At 34.3% G+C, this 18338-nt stretch overlaps 1 pseudogene; it reads right to left on the bottom strand.

Moving 5' to 3' along the window:
• Positions 1–1710: 1710 nt before the first annotated feature.
• On the bottom strand, positions 1711–2704 carry LOC126018634 (olfactory receptor 5D13-like; annotated as a pseudogene).
• Positions 2705–18338: the final 15634 nt, after the last annotated feature.

The raw sequence follows: 18338 nt of genomic DNA, 5'->3' as shown, positions 1-18338 counted from the left end.
TTTCCAGTTTTTCTTTAGCAATAAATATTGAAAAACATTTAACCTACTGATTTCTCAATTGTGATTGTTTTGGGTATATATTTTTATTTTTTAAATTTAGCAATGGCTACTGCATTTTCCATCTCGGCTTATACTTGAGCCACCAAGCTTTTACAGCTCTTAGGATAAAATTAGCGGGGGTCAGCTTATATTCAGGTTGTCTTACACTCGATTGTAAACTGTAATTATTTATGTGGAAACTAAATTTATGAAATATTTGTTTTGTCAGGCAGTCTTTATTCAATTATATTGAGCAAATTCTGAAATTGTGTCTAGATCATTGTTCAGATATTCAAAGTTTAAAATAGAAAGGTACCCTCCAAATTGTGTCATATTACAATAAAATTATGGTACTAAAAAGACAGTGAGAAATAAATATTTTCACTAAAATACATTTTGATCTACATTGCATATCATGCAAAAGTCTGTATTACTTAATGTTTTTACATTAAGTTTAATAGGGCAGATAGGGGCATATTTTATGAAGCTCTGATAAATTTTTAATATTTAAGAATACTTCTCAGGGACAGAGAGGTGGTGCTAGAAGTAAGGTGTCTGCCTTGCAAGTGCTAGCCAAGGAAGGACAGCAGTTCGATCCCCCGGTGTCCCATATGGTCCCCCAAAACCAGGGACAATTTCTGAGCGCTTAGCCAGGAGTAACCCCTGAGCATCAAATGGGTGTGCCCCCCAAAAAAAAACAAAAAACAAAAACAAAAACCAAGAATACTTCTCATTAAATATCATAATAGAACTTTGTTTAACCGTAATGTCAAGCTAAGATTTCATGAACAGAAATGAAAAAATAAATCAGTTTTATGCAAGGAAGATATTCTGAGTCAATGAGGGATTTGCACGGTCATGATTCTATTAATAGACTTCAAAGCAAACATTTCTAAAAGCAAGGAGTAAACTAAAAAATAAGTAAATGTTGAAAAATGATTTAATGTTATTATATCTGAATATCACATATATTTATGCATTTAAATATTAAAGTAATAAAAGTAAAAGTAAAATTATTAATTAAAATATAATGACTATTAATAATAAATGTTTTGACAATTAACCAATGTTTAAAATATACTAGTAACTTGAAATATCATATAAAATTAGCCAAATATTTTACGTATTTCTCTTATGCTTTTAAATTTTAAGTTTATCAAATTAGAAGTATGACTAGATGGTTCAAAGACATTTAAATAGTTGTTTATTTTAAACAGTATTTTTATACCATTTTAATAATTCTCTTCTTATTTTCATTATACTTTACTTAAGGAAGATATAGTTTGTACATACATATATAATATATAAACAATTGCAGAGAACATTTTCTGTAGACTTTAGTTTAACAGGAATCTTACTAAAATTTTTAACATAACAATACTATTCTTAAGAATATATTTGTATACCTATAATTTTCTTAAAAATAAAGTTAAATTGCAGCATGGTAGAACATGCTAAGTTAAATTCAAAACTAAGATTATTTTTTCTAGGCCAGAATAATCATATGCTGTGGTAAACTAAAAAGGAAACAAATACCTAACTAGAATTTTACCTAAAAGAAGTTAAAATATTCAGAAATTTGATGTACAATACCTCTTATCAATAATTTCTAAAGGAAAAATTACATTTTCTCTTTACACTTTGTCACAATATAATTTATATAATTTTGCTTTACATTTTACCACAGTTTAATTTAGTAGAAAATAATTTCCTGACTGTTTCTTTCACATCTTTGTTCCTGAGGCTGTAAATCAGTGGATTCAGCATGGGGATGACCACTGTGTAAAACACAGAGCCCACCTTGAGCATAAGCACTGAATTTTTGGCGTTTGGAACACAGTAGAGAAAGAAGATGGTCCCGTGGAAGATGCTAATAGCCATAAGATGGGAGGCACAGGTGGAAAAAGCTTTCTGCCTGCCCCCTTTAGAAGGCATCTTCATGATTGTAATGAAAATCAAGGTATAGGAAGTAAGAATGATCAGCAGGGTGCTTAACTCATTAAACATACCAAATGCTAAAGTGGTCTGTTGGACAATGTAAATATCAGAATAGGAGACAGAGGCAATGGCATTAAACTCACAGAGAAAGTTATTTATGATATTTTTTCCTTTGTAAGATAATTCCTGCAGAAAATAGGTAAGAATCAAAGAAAGAACAATAGCCCAGGAGTATGATATACCCACCAATGTGGCACAGAGCTTCTGGGACATTATAGTTATGTACAGTAAGGGGTTACAAACTGCCACAAACCTATCATAAGCCATCACAGCCAGCAAGTACATTTCTGTCACCACAAAGGTACAGAAAAAAAAAGAACTGTGCAATGCATCCTGTGATGGCAATGGTTCTGTCTTCCACAACCAAGTTTTCTAATAGTTTGGGTGTAACAGCTGTAGAGTAACAGAAATCAGCAAAGGATAAATGGCTGAGGAAGTAGTACATTGGGGTGTGGAGCTTGGGGTTGATCTTGATTAGCGAGATCATACCCAGGTTCCCCAGGACAGTGACTGTGTAGATGATGAAGAATAACAAGAACAAGGGAACCTGGAGTTCTGGATATTCTGAGAAACCCATGAGAATGAATGTAGCCTCAGCACTCTGATTGTCTTGGATCCTGAGAAGAACAAAGGAAGGAGCTTTTTTAGAAATACAGCAAGTAACCATCAAAATTAACCAGTTAAAATGTAGACATATTGGAGTGATATATAACAGGTAAGCTATATAGTGATATATAGAAATACAGCAAGTAACCATCAAAATAAACCAGTTTAAATGTAGACATATTGGGGTTATATATAACAGGTAAGCTATATAGTGATATATATAGTGATATATATATATATATATATAGCTTGCTTTACATATACGCAGCCCATAAGGGTTCAGTCTCTAACACCCCATTTGGTCTTCCAGCACTACAATGGTCAATATTTGAGTGGAGTGAAACAGGAGTAAGCCCTGAACATAGGCAGTTGTGATCCCAAACACACAGAAAACAAACACAGAAAAATTTAAAATATCAAAACTTCTCAAATAGTATTGTGGAAGATACAGTATCACTAAAACTGGGTTTCTGAGAATGAGCAAATGTGAATAAGAAAGTTATAATTAGCATTATTTTATGAATCTGTTCTGCAAATATATACTTAATTTATTTCTTTCATTATTTTAAAAACTATTTTTATTTATTAGAGTATGTGATAAAGTTCTTATCAAAATTGTGTTAATAAATAAGTAGAAATTTTGAGATATAAGTAATAAAATATAATGATGCTAACTTATAATCACTCAGTATTTTTAGACACTTAAGCTTCTCAAGAATGACCAAAATAATATATGCATGTATATTTAAATAAATTTAAGTTATTTTTATTTCATGTAAATATAAAGTCTTGCCTTGAACATTCTACATATAACTATTTCCTATCCTAACTTTTTCACATACATTATCTCATGCTTTTATATTCTAAGCATACACATTATGACTTTATTATTTACATTTACCCATTTGTTTACTGCTTTTTCTACTTGGGACTATTTGGAATTATACCCCTTGATGATAAAATGAACACATTAAATAAAATCTGTTGGGATATATGAGAAATCCATACATTTTAATTGGGCCCCAGAATGACTTTGAGTTTCAAGCACCTCTGAAATGTAATCATTTTGTGGAAAATTCTGCTAACAACATGAGTTTGCAATTGCCATTTAAAAAAGGGCTGACAGGTATGGAGGCACTGCTTGTTCAGATGAAACTCTAATAGATATGCTCTGATTATATCTCTAAGTGGAGTCTGTCAGAATTTAGATAAATATTGATGACCATAAATTTAGTTAAGTATTGTCTACCCTGATTATCAAAGAATTGTGTTGTTAAGATACCCCCCCAGCTCATTTTTATTGAGTGCATGTGCCCTACTAATAAATATTTGAATGAGAAAATTGCAAGGAAGATATAAAATAAAGCTGATACAAATAGTAAGAAAGTTGGATTATCCTGATAAATCTAAACTATGCTCTGTAAACTAAAACAAACAAATGAATTTCTATATTAAATGAACCTTCCAAACAATAGTTAGACATGTAAGTTGGCATGATAGTATAGTGGGTAGGGTATTTGTCATGCATGCAGATGATCTGACTTTGATCTCTTGTATCCAATACTGTCCTCTAAATCCATCAGAACTAATTCCTGAGCTAGAGGCACACTTGAGCACTGCAAGAAAGAAAAAAAAGGAAAGAAAGAAAGAAAGAAAGAAAGAAAGAAAGAAAGAAAGAAAGAAAAAGAAAGAAAGAAGAAAGAAAGAAAGAAAGAAAGAAGAAAGAAAAGAAAGAAAGAAAGAAAAAAGAAAGAGAAAGAAAGAAAGAAAGAAAGAAAGAAAAAGAAAGAAGAAAGAAGGAAGAAGGAAGGAAGGAAGGAAGGAAGGAGGAAGGAAGGAAGGAAGGAAGGAAGGAAGGAGGAAGAAAGAAAGAAAGAAAGAAGAAAAAGAAAGAAAGAAAGAAAGAAAGAAAGAAAGAGAAAAAAGAAAGAAAGAAAGAAAGAAAGAAAGAAAGAAAGAAAGAAAGAAGAAGAGAAGAAGAAAGAAAGAAAGAAAGAAAGAAGAAAGAAAGAAAGAAAGAAGAAAGGAAGAAAGAAAGAAGAAATAGAAAAGAAAGAATAAGAAAGAAATAAAGAAAGAAAAAAGAAGAAAGAAAGAAAGAAAGAAAGGAAGGAAGAAAGAAAGAAAGAAAGAAAGGAAGAAAGAAAGAAGAAATAGAAAAGAAAGAATAAGAAAGAAATAAAGAAAGAAAGAAAGAAAGAAAGAAAGAAAGAAAGAAAGAAGAAAGAAAAGAAAGAAAGAAAGAAAGAAAGAAAGAAAGAAAGAGAAAGAAAGAAAGAAAGAAAGAAAGAAAGAAAGAAAGAAAGAAAGAAAGAAAGAAAGAAAGAAAGAAAGAAAGAAAGAAAGAAAGAAAGAAAAGAAAAAGTGAGAAGCAGAATATTTTAAAAATATGTAGTTTTTTTTCCTCTCAGGAAAAAATATGTAGTTTTGAGTTAAATGCTGATCAGAGACTATATCTTTTTCATACATTTTAAAATTCATTATTTGTTCCTTAAAGTTATTATGAAAACATCAGATAAGCTAGAAGTGAAAGAAAAGCATTGCCTTGTGGGTATAAAAGTAATTCAGTTGAATCTGACCTACACCTTTCCCACAAGCTTACTTTCAGCCCTAGATATTTTTTTACAAGACTTGGTTTTCCTGTTTAAGGTTGAGCATTGCAATACATGAACAGCAACAACAATGTTCAGGTGACTGATAAAGCAAGGTACTTTCCAGGCACTTTCTCCTTAAAGTGACATATATCATATATTTCTGAAAAATAATGCATATAATTGCAAATAAAGCAACATGTGACTTCTTTTTGTTGTTACAACCAGAAGTGACATAGAAAAAATTCTGAAAGGGCTTACATGATAATATAGTACAAGGCTTACCATGCACATAGCCAACCCGATTACATTCCTGATATCCTATATGATCCCTCAAGCCTGCGGAAATTGATACCTGAGTGTACAGTCAGGTGGAAATACTGAGCACTGCTGGTGTGTCCAAAATAAATAAATAAATAAACAATGCATAGTATGTCTAAGCACATTTTGTATTTTAAACAAGAAAGACTGCAATTTTCATATTGTAAAAGTGAATAATGGTAACATGCTTCTTGGAAGATAATAATTTAAGAGAATGAGAGAGGTTTTATGGTAATTACACACAAATATGTGTTTGTGTCCAACAAAGATTAGTAAAACATCGTTTTTCCTTGCAAAATGAAAAACAATAATGAATCAATCTGCTCACCTGATTGAAGTAAGATTTGAATTAGTCATTTATGGAAGATTCTTTGCTAAGATGAAATAGCTCAGGGAAATTTATTATTAATAATTCAACAGCTGTTAATATTATAAATGACAAAATATAATAATATTTGAAGTGTATGTCATTCCATATATAATAAGCATGGTATTTTATTCAATAAATTTAAAGCTATGTGGATATGACAGACACAATGTTAGATCAACTTACTGAAAGCAAAATCACCAATCTGTGTCAGATATATATAGCAATAGGACCTAGGGGCTAATTGCCTAGGGAATACCAAAGAAGCATTACCTCAGAGACTATTTTGAGAAATTAGCTGAGGCACTAAACCTATGTAAAACTTTGGTTCATGCAACTTTCTTTAATTGATAGGGAATCATTTCAACTTTAATTAAAATTAAATTTAAATCTAAATTAATTTAATTAAAATTAATTTTGAATCAATTAATTTTTTGAATTAAGATAGTCTTATCTAAATTCCTAAAATATAGAAATGTAAAAATAACTAATGCTCTGTTAAATGAGGAAATTATAATTTAATTTAATATTTTTGTTATTTATTTACAAAACATCTTAATGTGTAGATCTATGTATAAAGTATGCATATAAATATTTATTATATATTGAATTTCATATATGTGAACATATATAGAAAATAGAACAACTAAAAAACCAATGAAGAGTCTGAATATCTATAAAAAAACACTCACTTAGGTTCTGAATCAATAGCATACTGGATAGAGTTTTTCTCTCATGAGGCAGATCACAGTTTGATTTCTAGAATTCTATAGGGTCCCCTGAGCCTATGAGAAGTAAACTCAGCACCAATAGGTGTGGTTCAAAAACAAACCAAACAAACAAACCTCATGTAGTCATACCAAAAACTAAGAGTGAACTAGTAACTAGCAAAGTGTGTAAATACAAGAATTTTGCTGTCTTTCTTTTCAGTGTGGTCAAGAGAGATTGTTAAATACATTAATTTGAAATCTACAACAAACAAAGTAGATTATCATACTACTAAAGACTAATAGGTGTTATATTTGTGTTCAATTTGTTTTGTTTTGCTTTGTTTTTGTTGTTTTTTGGCCACACCCGTTTGATGCTCAGGGGTTACTCCTGGCTAAGCACACAGAAATTGCCGCTGGCTTGGGGGGAACATATTGGACGCCAGGGGATCAACCGCAGTCCTTCCTTAGTTAGCAATTGCAAGGCAGACACCTTACCTCTAGCACCACCTCACCGGCCCCATATTTGTGTTCAATTTAAATCTAAGTATTTGTGAGAGATTGAAGGAAGAAGCAGGATGGAGGGAGAAGAGACAGGCTTAAATGCAGGGCTACATATGGAGCTTGCTTAAAAGGTTTAGGATCATAGGCCTCACATGTTGGCCAGGGCCTTAATAAATTTGATGTCTCATGAAAACTGACTGCCTGTGGAGCATTTTCTCACCGCCACCCTAAGACCTGCTGTCTGAAGGGAGTTGCAGGTGTGTGGCCCAGGCTGGAAGAGAAAGCCCTCTCCATCTATCTCACCATCATCCACCTCCATCCAGGACTCCACAATTAATATCTTATTCTACCATAGGCCATCACAGCCAACATATATGTTACTGTCACCACAAATGTACATGAAAAGACAAATTTGATAGTTCTGTCTACCACAATCAAGTTTGCTAACAGTTTGGGTGTAACGAATGTAGAGTGACAGAAATCAACAAAGAATAAATGGCTGAGGAAGTAGTACATTGGGTTGTCGAGTTTGGGATGGACCTTGGTAACCAATATCATACCAATGTACCCTAGTACAGTGACTGTGTAGATTATTAAAAATAGTATGAACAGAGGCATCTGGAAGGTTTTGATTTCCTCTTTGATTTCATCTCGGACCCACTAATTATTCAGTATGAGGCTATTTAACTTCCAGGTGTTAAAATTTTTCTTCTGTGTCCCTTTGTAGTTTATATATAATTTCAGGGCTTTGTGGTCAGCAAAGGCAGCCTGCAAAATTTCTATCCTCTTGATATTATGGAGGTATGTTTTGTGTGCTAACATGTAGTCTATCCTAGAGAATGTCCCATGTACATTAGAGAAAAATGTGTATCCAGGCTTCTGGGGGTGGAGTGTCCTGTATATATCTACTAGGCCTCTTTCTTCCATTTCTCTCCTCAGGTCTAGTATATTCTTGTTGGGTTTCAGTCTGGTTGACCTGTCTAGTGTTGACAATGCCGTGTTGAGGTCTCCCACAATTATTGTGTTGTTATTGATATTATTTTTCAGATTTGTCAACAGTTGTATTAAATATTTTGCTGGCCCCTCATTCGGTGCATATATGTTTAGGAGGGTGATTTCTTCCTGCTGTACATATCCCTTGATTAATACAAAATGTCCATCTTTGTCCCTTACAACTTTCCTAAGTATAAAGTTTGCATCATCTGATATTAATATGGCCACTCCTGCTTTTTTTTGGGTGTTGTTTGCTTGGATGATTTTCCTCCAGCCTTTTATTTTGAGTCTATGTTTGTTCTGACTATTCAGGTGCGTTTCTTGTAGGCAGCAGAAGGTTGGATTGAGTTTTTTGATCCATTTAGCCACTCTGTGTCTCTTAACTGGTGCATTTAGTCCATTGACATTGAGAGAAAGAATTGTCCTGGGAGTTAGTGCCATCTTTATATTAAAGTTTGGTGTGTCTGTTGGTAAGCCTTGTCTTAAAGTATGCCGTTCAGTTTTTCTTTTAAGAATGGTTTTGAGTCTGTGAAGTTTTTGAGCTGTTGTTTGTCTGTGAAACTATGTATTGTTCCTTCAAACCTGAAAGTGAGTTTTGCTGGGTGCAGTATTCTAGGCGAAGCATTTATTTCATTGAGTTTTGTCACTATGTTCCACCATTGCCTTCTGGCCTTGAGTGTTTCTGGTGACAGGTCTGCAGTAAATCTCAAGGATGTTCCCTTGAATGTAATTTCTCTTTTCGATCTTGCTGCTTTCAGAATTCTGTCTCTATCTATGCGATTCGTCATTGTGACTAGGATGTGTCTTGGGGTGTTTTTTCTGGGGTCTCTTTTAGTTGGCACTCTTCGGGCATGCAGGATTTGATCACATGTATTCATTATCTCTGGTAGTTTCTCTTTAATGATGTTCTTGACTGTTGATTCTTCCTGGAGATTTTCTTCCTGAGTCTCTGGGACTCCAATGATTCTTAAGTTGTTTCTGTTGAGCTTATCATAGACTTCTATTTTCATCTGTTCCCATTCTTTGAGTAATTTTTCCATTGTTTGATCATTTGCTTTGAGGCTTTTTTCCAATTTCTTCTGCTGTATGTAATTGTTATGTATCTCATCTTCCAGTGTACTGATTCTATCCTCAGCTGCTGTTAACCTGTGGGAAATCTCAAACATGTTTTTCTTCAATTCATCTACTGAGTTTCTCAGACCTGTTATTTGATCTGAAATTTCTGTTTGGAGTTTTCTCATTTCTATCTTCATATTCTCCTGATTCTTTTTAGTTTTCTCTTCTATACTTTGTTTGAGTTCTTTGAACATGTTCCATATTGCAACTCTAAACTCCTTATCTGAGAGACTGACTAGGTGGTTGGTCATGTTCAAGTCATCAGAGTTGCCATCTTCATTCTCTATGTCTGGCACTGGCCCGTGTTGTTTCCCCATTGTCACACTAGTACTGCGTGTTTTTCTACGTGTTGTGATTGTATTCATCGGCTAAATGCTGTGCACCGTCGGGAAGGGGAGCGGAGCAACCATGCTCCTCTGGCTTCTCCCTTTCTGGGTGTGTCGACTCACCTCCACGGAAGGCTCACAGGAAGGCAGGCTGGCAGATGGGCCGCACCCAGGATGAAATCAGGCCAAAAATGCAGGACAGCAGAGTAGAGAGGCAGAAGGGTGCTGGCATCTGAGATCCAGCGAAGTTCAGTGGCTCCTCCCTTTCTGGGCGTGTCACAGGAAGGCAGGCTGGCTGATGAGCCGCACCAAGGGTGAAATCAGGCCGAAAATGCAGGACAGCAGAGTAGAGAGGCAGAAGGGTGCTGGCATCTGAGATCCAGCGAAGTTCAGTTATCAGAACCTATGGGACACAGCAAAAGCAGTACTGAGAGGAAAATTTATAGCTTTGCAAGCACACATCAGGAAAGAAGAAGGGGCATACCTGAATAGCTTAATGACGCAGCTCATAGAATTAGAAAGTGCTCAACAAAAGGATCCAAAAATAGGGAGGCAGAAGGAAATAACAAAGCTGAGAGCAGAAATCAATGAAGTGGAAACCAGAAAAACCATCCAAAAGATCAACGAAAGCAGAAGTTGGTTCTTTGAAAAAATAAACAAGATTGATAGACCACTGGCAAAACTAACAAAGAAAGAAAGAGAGAGAAACTTGATAACTCGTATTAGGAATGAAAAAGGAGAGATCACTACTGATATGGTAGAGATTCAAAGGGTAATCAGAAACTACTTTGAGAAACTCTATGCCACTAAAAATGAAAACCTGGAAGAAATGGATAAATTTTTGGAATCTTATAATCTTCCACGATTGAATGAAGAGGATGTAGCATATCTAAACACTCCCATTACTATTGAGGAAATTAAGAAAGTAATCAAATGTCTGCCCAAAAACAAAAGCCCAGGCCCAGATGGATTTACTAATGAATTCTTTCAAACCTTTCAAGAGGAACTACTACCAATCCTGGCAAGACGCTTTCATGAAATTGAAAAAACAGGAAAACTTCCAAATAGCTTTTATGAAGCCAACATTACCTTGATACCTAAACCAGACAGAGATGCTACGAAAAAAGAAAATTACAGACCAATATCGCTGATGAATGCAGATGCAAAGATCTTCAACAAAATCCTGGCAAATAGGATTCAATGCCTCATTAAGAAGATCATCCACTACGATCAAGTAGGTTTCATCCCAGGAATGCAAGGCTGGTTTAACATCCGTAAATCTATCAACATAATACACAACATCAATAACAAGAAAAATAAAAACCACATGATCATATCAATAGATGCAGAGAAAGCATTTGACAAGGTCCAACACCCATTTTTGATCAAAACTCTCAGCAAGATGGGAATGGAAGGAACCTTTCTCAATATAGTTAAGGCCATCTACCACAAGCCAGAGGCAAATATTGTCCTCAATGGAGAAAAACTGAAAGCCTTTCCTCTAAATTCTGGCACAAGACAAGGCTGTCCTCTCTCACCCCTCCTATTCAACATAGCACTGGAAGTACTCGCTATAGCGATTAGGCAAGAAAAGGATATCAAGGGAATCCAGATAGGAAAGGAAGAAGTCAAGCTCTCACTGTTTGCAGATGACATGATACTCTACTTAGAAAACCCCAAAGACTCTACCAAAAAGCTTCTAGAAACAATAGACTCATATAGCAAGGTGGCAGGCTACAAAATTAACACACAAAAATCAATGGCCTTTCTATACACCAATACTAATAAGGAAGAAATGGACATTAAGAAAACAACTCCATTCACAATAGTGTCACACAAACTCAAATATCTTGGAATCAACTTGACTAAAAATGTGAAGGACCTATACAAGGAAAACTATAAAACTCTGCTCCAAGAAATAAGAGAGGACACGCGGAAATGGAAGCACATTCCCTGCTCATGGATTGGCAGGATTAACATCATTAAAATGGCAATACTCCCCAAAGCACTGTACAGATTTAATGCGATCCCCCTAAAGATACCCATGACATTCTTCAAAGAAGTGGACCAGGCACATTTGAAATTTATTTGGAACAATAAACACCCTCGAATAGCTAAAGCAATCATTGGGAAAAAGAATATGGGAGGAATTACTTTCCCCAACTTTAAACTTTACTACAAAGCAATAGTTATCAAAACAGCATGGTATTGGAATAAGGACAGGCCCTCAGATCAGTGGAATAAGCTTGAATACTCAGAGAATGTTCCCCAGACATACAATCACCTAATTTTTGATAAAGGAGCAAAAAATCCTAAATGGAACAAAGAAAGCCTCTTCAACAAGTGGTGTTGGCACAACTGGGTAGCCACTTACAAAAAATTGAACTTAGATCCCCAGCTAACATCATGTACGAAGGTAAAATCCAAATGGATTAAAGACCTCGATATCAGCCCCAAAACCATAAGATATATAGAACAATACGTAGGTAAAACACTCCAGGACATTGAGGCTAAAGGCATCTTCAAGGAAGAAACTGCACTCTCCAAGCAAATGAAAGCAGAAATTAACAGATGGGAATATATTAAGCTGAGAAGCTTCTGCACCTCAAAGGAAATAGTGCCCAAGATACAAGAGCCATTCACTGAGTGGGAGAAACTATTCACCCAATACCCATCAGATAAGGGGCTAATCTCCAAAATATACAAGGCACTGACAGAACTTTACAAGAAAAAAACATCTAATCCCATCAAAAAATGGGGAGAAGAAATGAACAGACACTTTGACAAAGAAGAAATACAGATGGCCAAAAGACACATGAAAAAGTGCTCCACATCACTAATCATCAGGGAGATGCAAATCAAAACAACGATGAGATACCACCTCACACCACAGAGAATGGCACACATCACAAAGAATGAGAATAAACAGTGTTGGCGGGGATGTGGGGAGAAAGGAACTCTTATCCACTGCTGGTGGGAATGCCGTCTAGTTCAACCTTTATGGAAAGCGATATGGAGATTCCTCCAAAAACTGGAAATCGAGCTCCCATACGATCCAGCTATACCACTCCTAGGAATATACCCTAGGAACACAAAAATACAATACAAAAACTCCTTCCTTACACCTATATTCATTGCAGCTCTATTTACCATAGCAAGACTCTGGAAACAACCAAGATGCCCTTCAACAGACGAATGGCTAAAGAAACTGTGGTACATATACACAATGGAATATTATGCAGCTGTCAGGAGAGATGAAGTCATGAAATTTTCCTATACATGGATGTACACAGAATCTATTATGCTGAGTGAAATAAGTCAGAGAGAGAGAGAGAGAAAAACGCAGAATGGTCTCACACATTTATGGGTTTTAAGAAAAATGAAAGACATTCTTGCAATAATAACTTTCAGACACAAAAGAGAAAAGAGCTGGAAGTTCCAGCTCACTTCAGGAAGCTCATCACAAAGAGTGATGAGTTTAGTTGGATAAATAACTACATTTTGAACTGTCCTAATAATGAGAATGTATGAGGGAAATTGAGAACCTGTTTAGAGTACAGGTGGGGGTCGGGTGGAGAGGAGGGAGACTTGGGACATTGGTGATGGGAATGTTGCACTGGTGATGGGTGGTGTTAAGAAAAAAAAATATTGTTATTCAATAATGGAATACAATGTAAAAAAAAAAAAAAGAAAAAAAAGAGGCATCTGGAGTTCTGGATATTCTGAGAAATCCAAGAGAATGAATGTGGCTTCAGCACTCTTGTTATCGGGGATCCTGAGGATAACATAAAAAACTTCATTCATAAAATTGACAATCCACAAGGGTAATATAAAATTCAAAATAGAGAATATGATTATCTTTAAGCAGTGATATACAACATATCTTTGCACATATGTTATGTTAGTATGTGAACCTAGATGCAGTAGCTTTTTGGTTGTGGACGATGTTAGGGGAAAAACATCTCAGCATCATGTGGTTCCCTTAGCCCTCACAAGAGTTAGGAGATGTACCTGGTTAAAAAAAAAATTCAAGAGTAAGATGAGCATTATATGTGTGACTAAAATTCCAAATTAAAATAATAATTGATGACCATATCAAACTTCCAAATTTAGGCTAGATATACTTTGTGAAAATGAAGGTGATGGGACCAGAGAGATAGCACAGCAGTAAGGTGTTTGCCTTGTACTCAGACAATCCACTACTGAGAGTGGTTTGAATCCAGCATCCCTATGGTCCACCATGTCAAAAGCTATTTTTGAATGCAGAACCAAGAGTAATTCTTGAGCTCTGCAGGGTGCAAACCAAAAACATACAAAAAAAAAAAGAAAGAAAGAAAGAAAGAAGAAAGAAGAAAGAAGAAAGAAAGAAAGAAAGAAAGAAGAAGAAAGAAAGAAAGAAAGAAAGAAAGAAAAGAAAGAAAGAAAGAAAGAAAGAAAGAAAAAGAAAGAAAGAAAGAAAGAAAGAAAGAAAGAAGAAAGAAGAAAGAAAGAAAGAAAGAAAGAAAAGAAAGAAAAAAGAAAGAAAGAAAAAAGAAAGAAAGAAAGAAAGAAAGAAAGAAAGAAGAAAAAGGAAGAAAGAAGAAAGGAAGGAAGAAAAAGAAAGAGAAAGAAAAAGAAAGAAAGAGAAAGAAAAAGAGAGGAAGAAAGAGAAAAATAAAGAAAAACAAAGAAAGAAAAACAAAGAAACAAATAAGAAGAAAGAAAGAAAGAAAGAAAGAAAGAAAGAAAGAAAGAAAGAAAGAAAGAAAGAAAGAAAGAAAGAAAGAAAGAAAGAAAGAAAGAAAGAAAGAGAGAGACAGAGAGACAGAAAGAGAGAGAAAGAGAGACAGAAAGAGAGAGAGAAAGAAAGAGAGACAGAAAGAGAGACAGAAAGAAAGAAAGAAAGAAAGAAAGAAAGAAAGAAAGAAAGAAAGAAAGAAAGAAAGAAAGAAAAGAAAGAAGAAAGAAAGAAAGAAAGAAAGAAAGAAAGAAAGAAAGAAAGAGAGAAAGAAAGAGAGAAAGAAAGAAAGAAAGAAAGAAAGAAAGAAAGAAAGAAAGAAAAAGGAAGGAAGGAAAGAAGAAAGGAAGGAAGAAAAGAAAGAGAAAGAAAAAGGAAATGAAAGAAAGAAAGAAAAAGAGAGGAAGAAAGAGAAAAAATAAAGAAAAACAAAGAAAGAAAAACAAAGAAACAAATAAGAAGAAAGAAAGAAAGAAAGAAAGAAAGAAAGAAAGAAAGAAAGAAAAAGAAAGAAGAAAGAAAGAAAGAAAGAAGAAAGAAAGAAAGAAAGAAAGAAAGAAAGAAAGAAAGAAAGAAAGAAAGAAAGAAAGAAAGGAGGGAGGGAGGGAGGGAGGGAGGGAGGGACGAGGGAGGGAGGGAGGAAGGAAGGAAGGAAGGAAGGAGGAAGGAAGGAAGGAAGGAAGGAAGGAAGGAAGGAAGGAAGGAAGGAAGGAAGGAAGGAAGGAAATGAGGATGATGGTTACTTGCTTGTGAAAATGTGTATTAGTATTAGCAAATTTTAATCTAATTATTTTATTTGAGATCATGGTTAAAAATTGTTCATAATTGAGTATCAGTCACAGAATGTAGACCATCTTTCACCATCTTGCACATTTCTGCCACCAATGTCCCCCCACATACCCTCCACTGCCTGCCTCTCTTTTTTTATTCTCTATTTCCTAATTTTAGTGTATACTGTTGTAGTAACAGTTTTAATTCAGTTCAGCTATTTTTTATATCATAGACCATTTTAATCAAGTTGTTCACTTGAATATAACCCAGTGAAAATAGTATAAATTCTGTTAATGGTAATGAAGTTCTTGCCTTTCTTTTTTATTTTTTTAAATAATTTCTTTGAGCACAGTAGTTACAGAAATGTTCATAATTGGGTTTCAGTCAAAGAATGTACACCACCCTTCCCCAGTGCAGCCTTCCCACCACTATTGTTCCCCATTTACCACACTCACCCTCTTTATCTCTCTTGTACAGGCATTTTTGCTTTACTCTCTCATTATTATTGTCTGTGGGTAGTCAGTGCAGTTAGTGCTCTAACATCACTTTTTTTGTGGCAAGCTTGTGATATAGGTCTGGTTCTCATGGCCTTATCTCTATTGTTTCTGGATATTATTAGCATACTGTCTTATTTTTCTTATATCCTGTGTATTAGTAAAATTATTTTATCTCTATCACTCTCCCTCTGATTCATTTCATTCAGCATAATAATCTTCATGCGCATTCATGTAAAGGCAAATTTCATGACGTAATTTTTCTAATGACTGCATAGTTTTCAATTTTGTAGAGGGACTACAGTTTCTTTAGTCAATCATCTGTTGTTGAGTACGTGGATTGCTTACAGATTCTGATTATTTTAAGTAGTTGTGAGATGACAAGAGGAGAACAAAAGGTACTTTTATATTGTGTCATTGTGTTTCTAGGATATATCCCTAGGAGTGAAATTGCTGAATCCTATGGGAATTTATTCCAGTTTCTTGAACAATATCTATATTGTTTTTCAGAAATCCTATATAGATGATATTCACACCAGCAATGAGTGAGAGTTCCTTTCACTCCACATTCATGCCAGCATTGGTTATTCATATACTTTATGATATGTTAGCAAACTTTCAGACATTCACCAACATAAAAGAGTATGCATTCTACTATACATTGAAATTAATTACTTCCTTGAAAATGAAGTGAACTTTCTTTTTCTGTGAAAATGTACAAAACTATAATACCATGTTACAAATACAAACCTCCAAGTAAGATTAAAATATTCTATGAGGGGGCTTGGGGAAATATTGGTTTGTTACGTGCATCTAGCCTATGCCCAACTTGTTAGATCTTTATCATGATATTATCCCCCACCAACAATGGGTGTGACCCAAGAAGCCCATGAGCGAATCCCAGATATTTTTTAGCCTTAAAAGCATAGCAGCGGGGTCCGGAGAGATAACACAGCGGCGTTTGCCTTGCAAGCAGCAGATCCAGGTTCAAAGGTGGTTGGTTTGAGTCCCAGTGTCCCAAATGGTTCCCCGTGCCTGCCAGGAGCTATTTCTGAGCAGACAGCCAGGAGTAACCCCTGAGCACCGCTGGGTGTGGCCCAAAAACCAAAAACAAAACAAACAAACAAAAAAACCATAGCAGCAGCCTGCTCTATTGCAACATCTTTGTACAACAGTATTCAAGCATCTGATTATGTCAGCTGGACTTGCGAGGAAGTCCACAGTCTCACTGTGCACCAGTAATAACCTTCTAACCCTTAAAAAATAAATTTATCATGAGTTTATTTTCACTGCACATACATATTAAAATTTTATTGTGTTATTACATTTATACTTATTAAACCATAAGCACACAATTTGCATTGTATATCCAAAATATTTACTATAAGCTTGATTGATGTTTTATTAAAAATTAAAATAAACCCATTATTGCTTTTATGACACTTTATCATGAATTCTCAGATTATAATTTGCAAAACAACTATGATATAAATATTATATTTTATAACAAAATAAAACATGGATGGGGGCCGGGCGGTGGCGCTGGAGGTAAGGTGCCTGCCTTGCCTGCGGTAGCCTTGGACTGACCGCGGTTCGATCCCCCGGCGTCCCATATGGTCCCCTAAGAAGCCAGGAGCAACTTCTGAGCGCATAGCCAGGAGTAACCCCTGAGCGTCACAGGGTGTGGCCCAAAAACCAAAAAAAAATAAATAAATAAAATAAAACATGGGAAATACATCGAGAGTTTTCTAGATTTACTTAGAACAGAGAAAAAGTGACATGTACATGACATGTACATTTTAATTGTCAGCCTAACCTGTCACCAGGTTAGGTTATATTTCAAATAGAGAAAATTAAGATAAATAATTTAATTTATAACAAATAGCAATTTGATTGAAGAAAACCGACCCATTCAATGGACAATTTATCCAGCACCAGGTACATTCATGGGTTATGTTACATGTCTATGGAAACTTCTAAATTATATAAAAAAAGCATGTCTTTGAAGCAATTAAAGTTATATTTTTGTGAATCTTTAATCAAATCAATCTAACTTAGATTATTCTCTTGAAAACGTTTATTCTAAAAAAGATCCAATTTTTTGTCATGCTTGCTTTGTAATGGGCTTTCACACATCAAATGCTAACAGGTCAGACCCACAAAAAACATAGGAATATAGAGAACACAAAGAACAAGTTTTTAAATTTGAAATTTATTTTATTTTCCTGTGATATAGCATTAGCTGCAGGTTATTAAACAAATTTTACAAAGAATATTATATTCAGATTAACATATATACAATATTATTTAAATTAGCTCAGTCTTACTCTGAATTAGTATGAATGGTAACTATAGAAATACCAAGGGTCTTACTGCTTAAAAATAAATTTTTTTGCATTGAAATAAAGTTTAGGTTTATTTTTTATAAATAAAAGTACATGACTGAATAAACCTGTATTTATATCTTTATTAATACACCAGTTTTTGTACTGTATTAGGTGATAAAATAAAAAGAATAATGAATATATATATCATTATAAATATGACATACATCAAATATTAACCATTTAAATAAAATAAAAATTCATTAATAAATTTTAAATGTGACACATAAATATAACTGTAAAATGGAGTGTTGAACATAAATAGTATGTTTATGTTTATATTTATGTTGAACATAAATAGCAATTTATGTAATTTATCTGAGAAAATACATAAATTATAAATTGGTGATAATAACCTTACAAATAATTGTAACATATTATAATTTAGCTACATAATAGGCTGA

The sequence above is a fragment of the Suncus etruscus genome, chromosome 9 (genome assembly GCF_024139225.1).
Source record: "Suncus etruscus isolate mSunEtr1 chromosome 9, mSunEtr1.pri.cur, whole genome shotgun sequence".
NCBI lineage: Eukaryota > Metazoa > Chordata > Mammalia > Eulipotyphla > Soricidae > Suncus > Suncus etruscus.
Note: the sequence above shows the minus strand (reverse complement) of the source record. Positions and strands in the feature narration are given on the sequence as shown.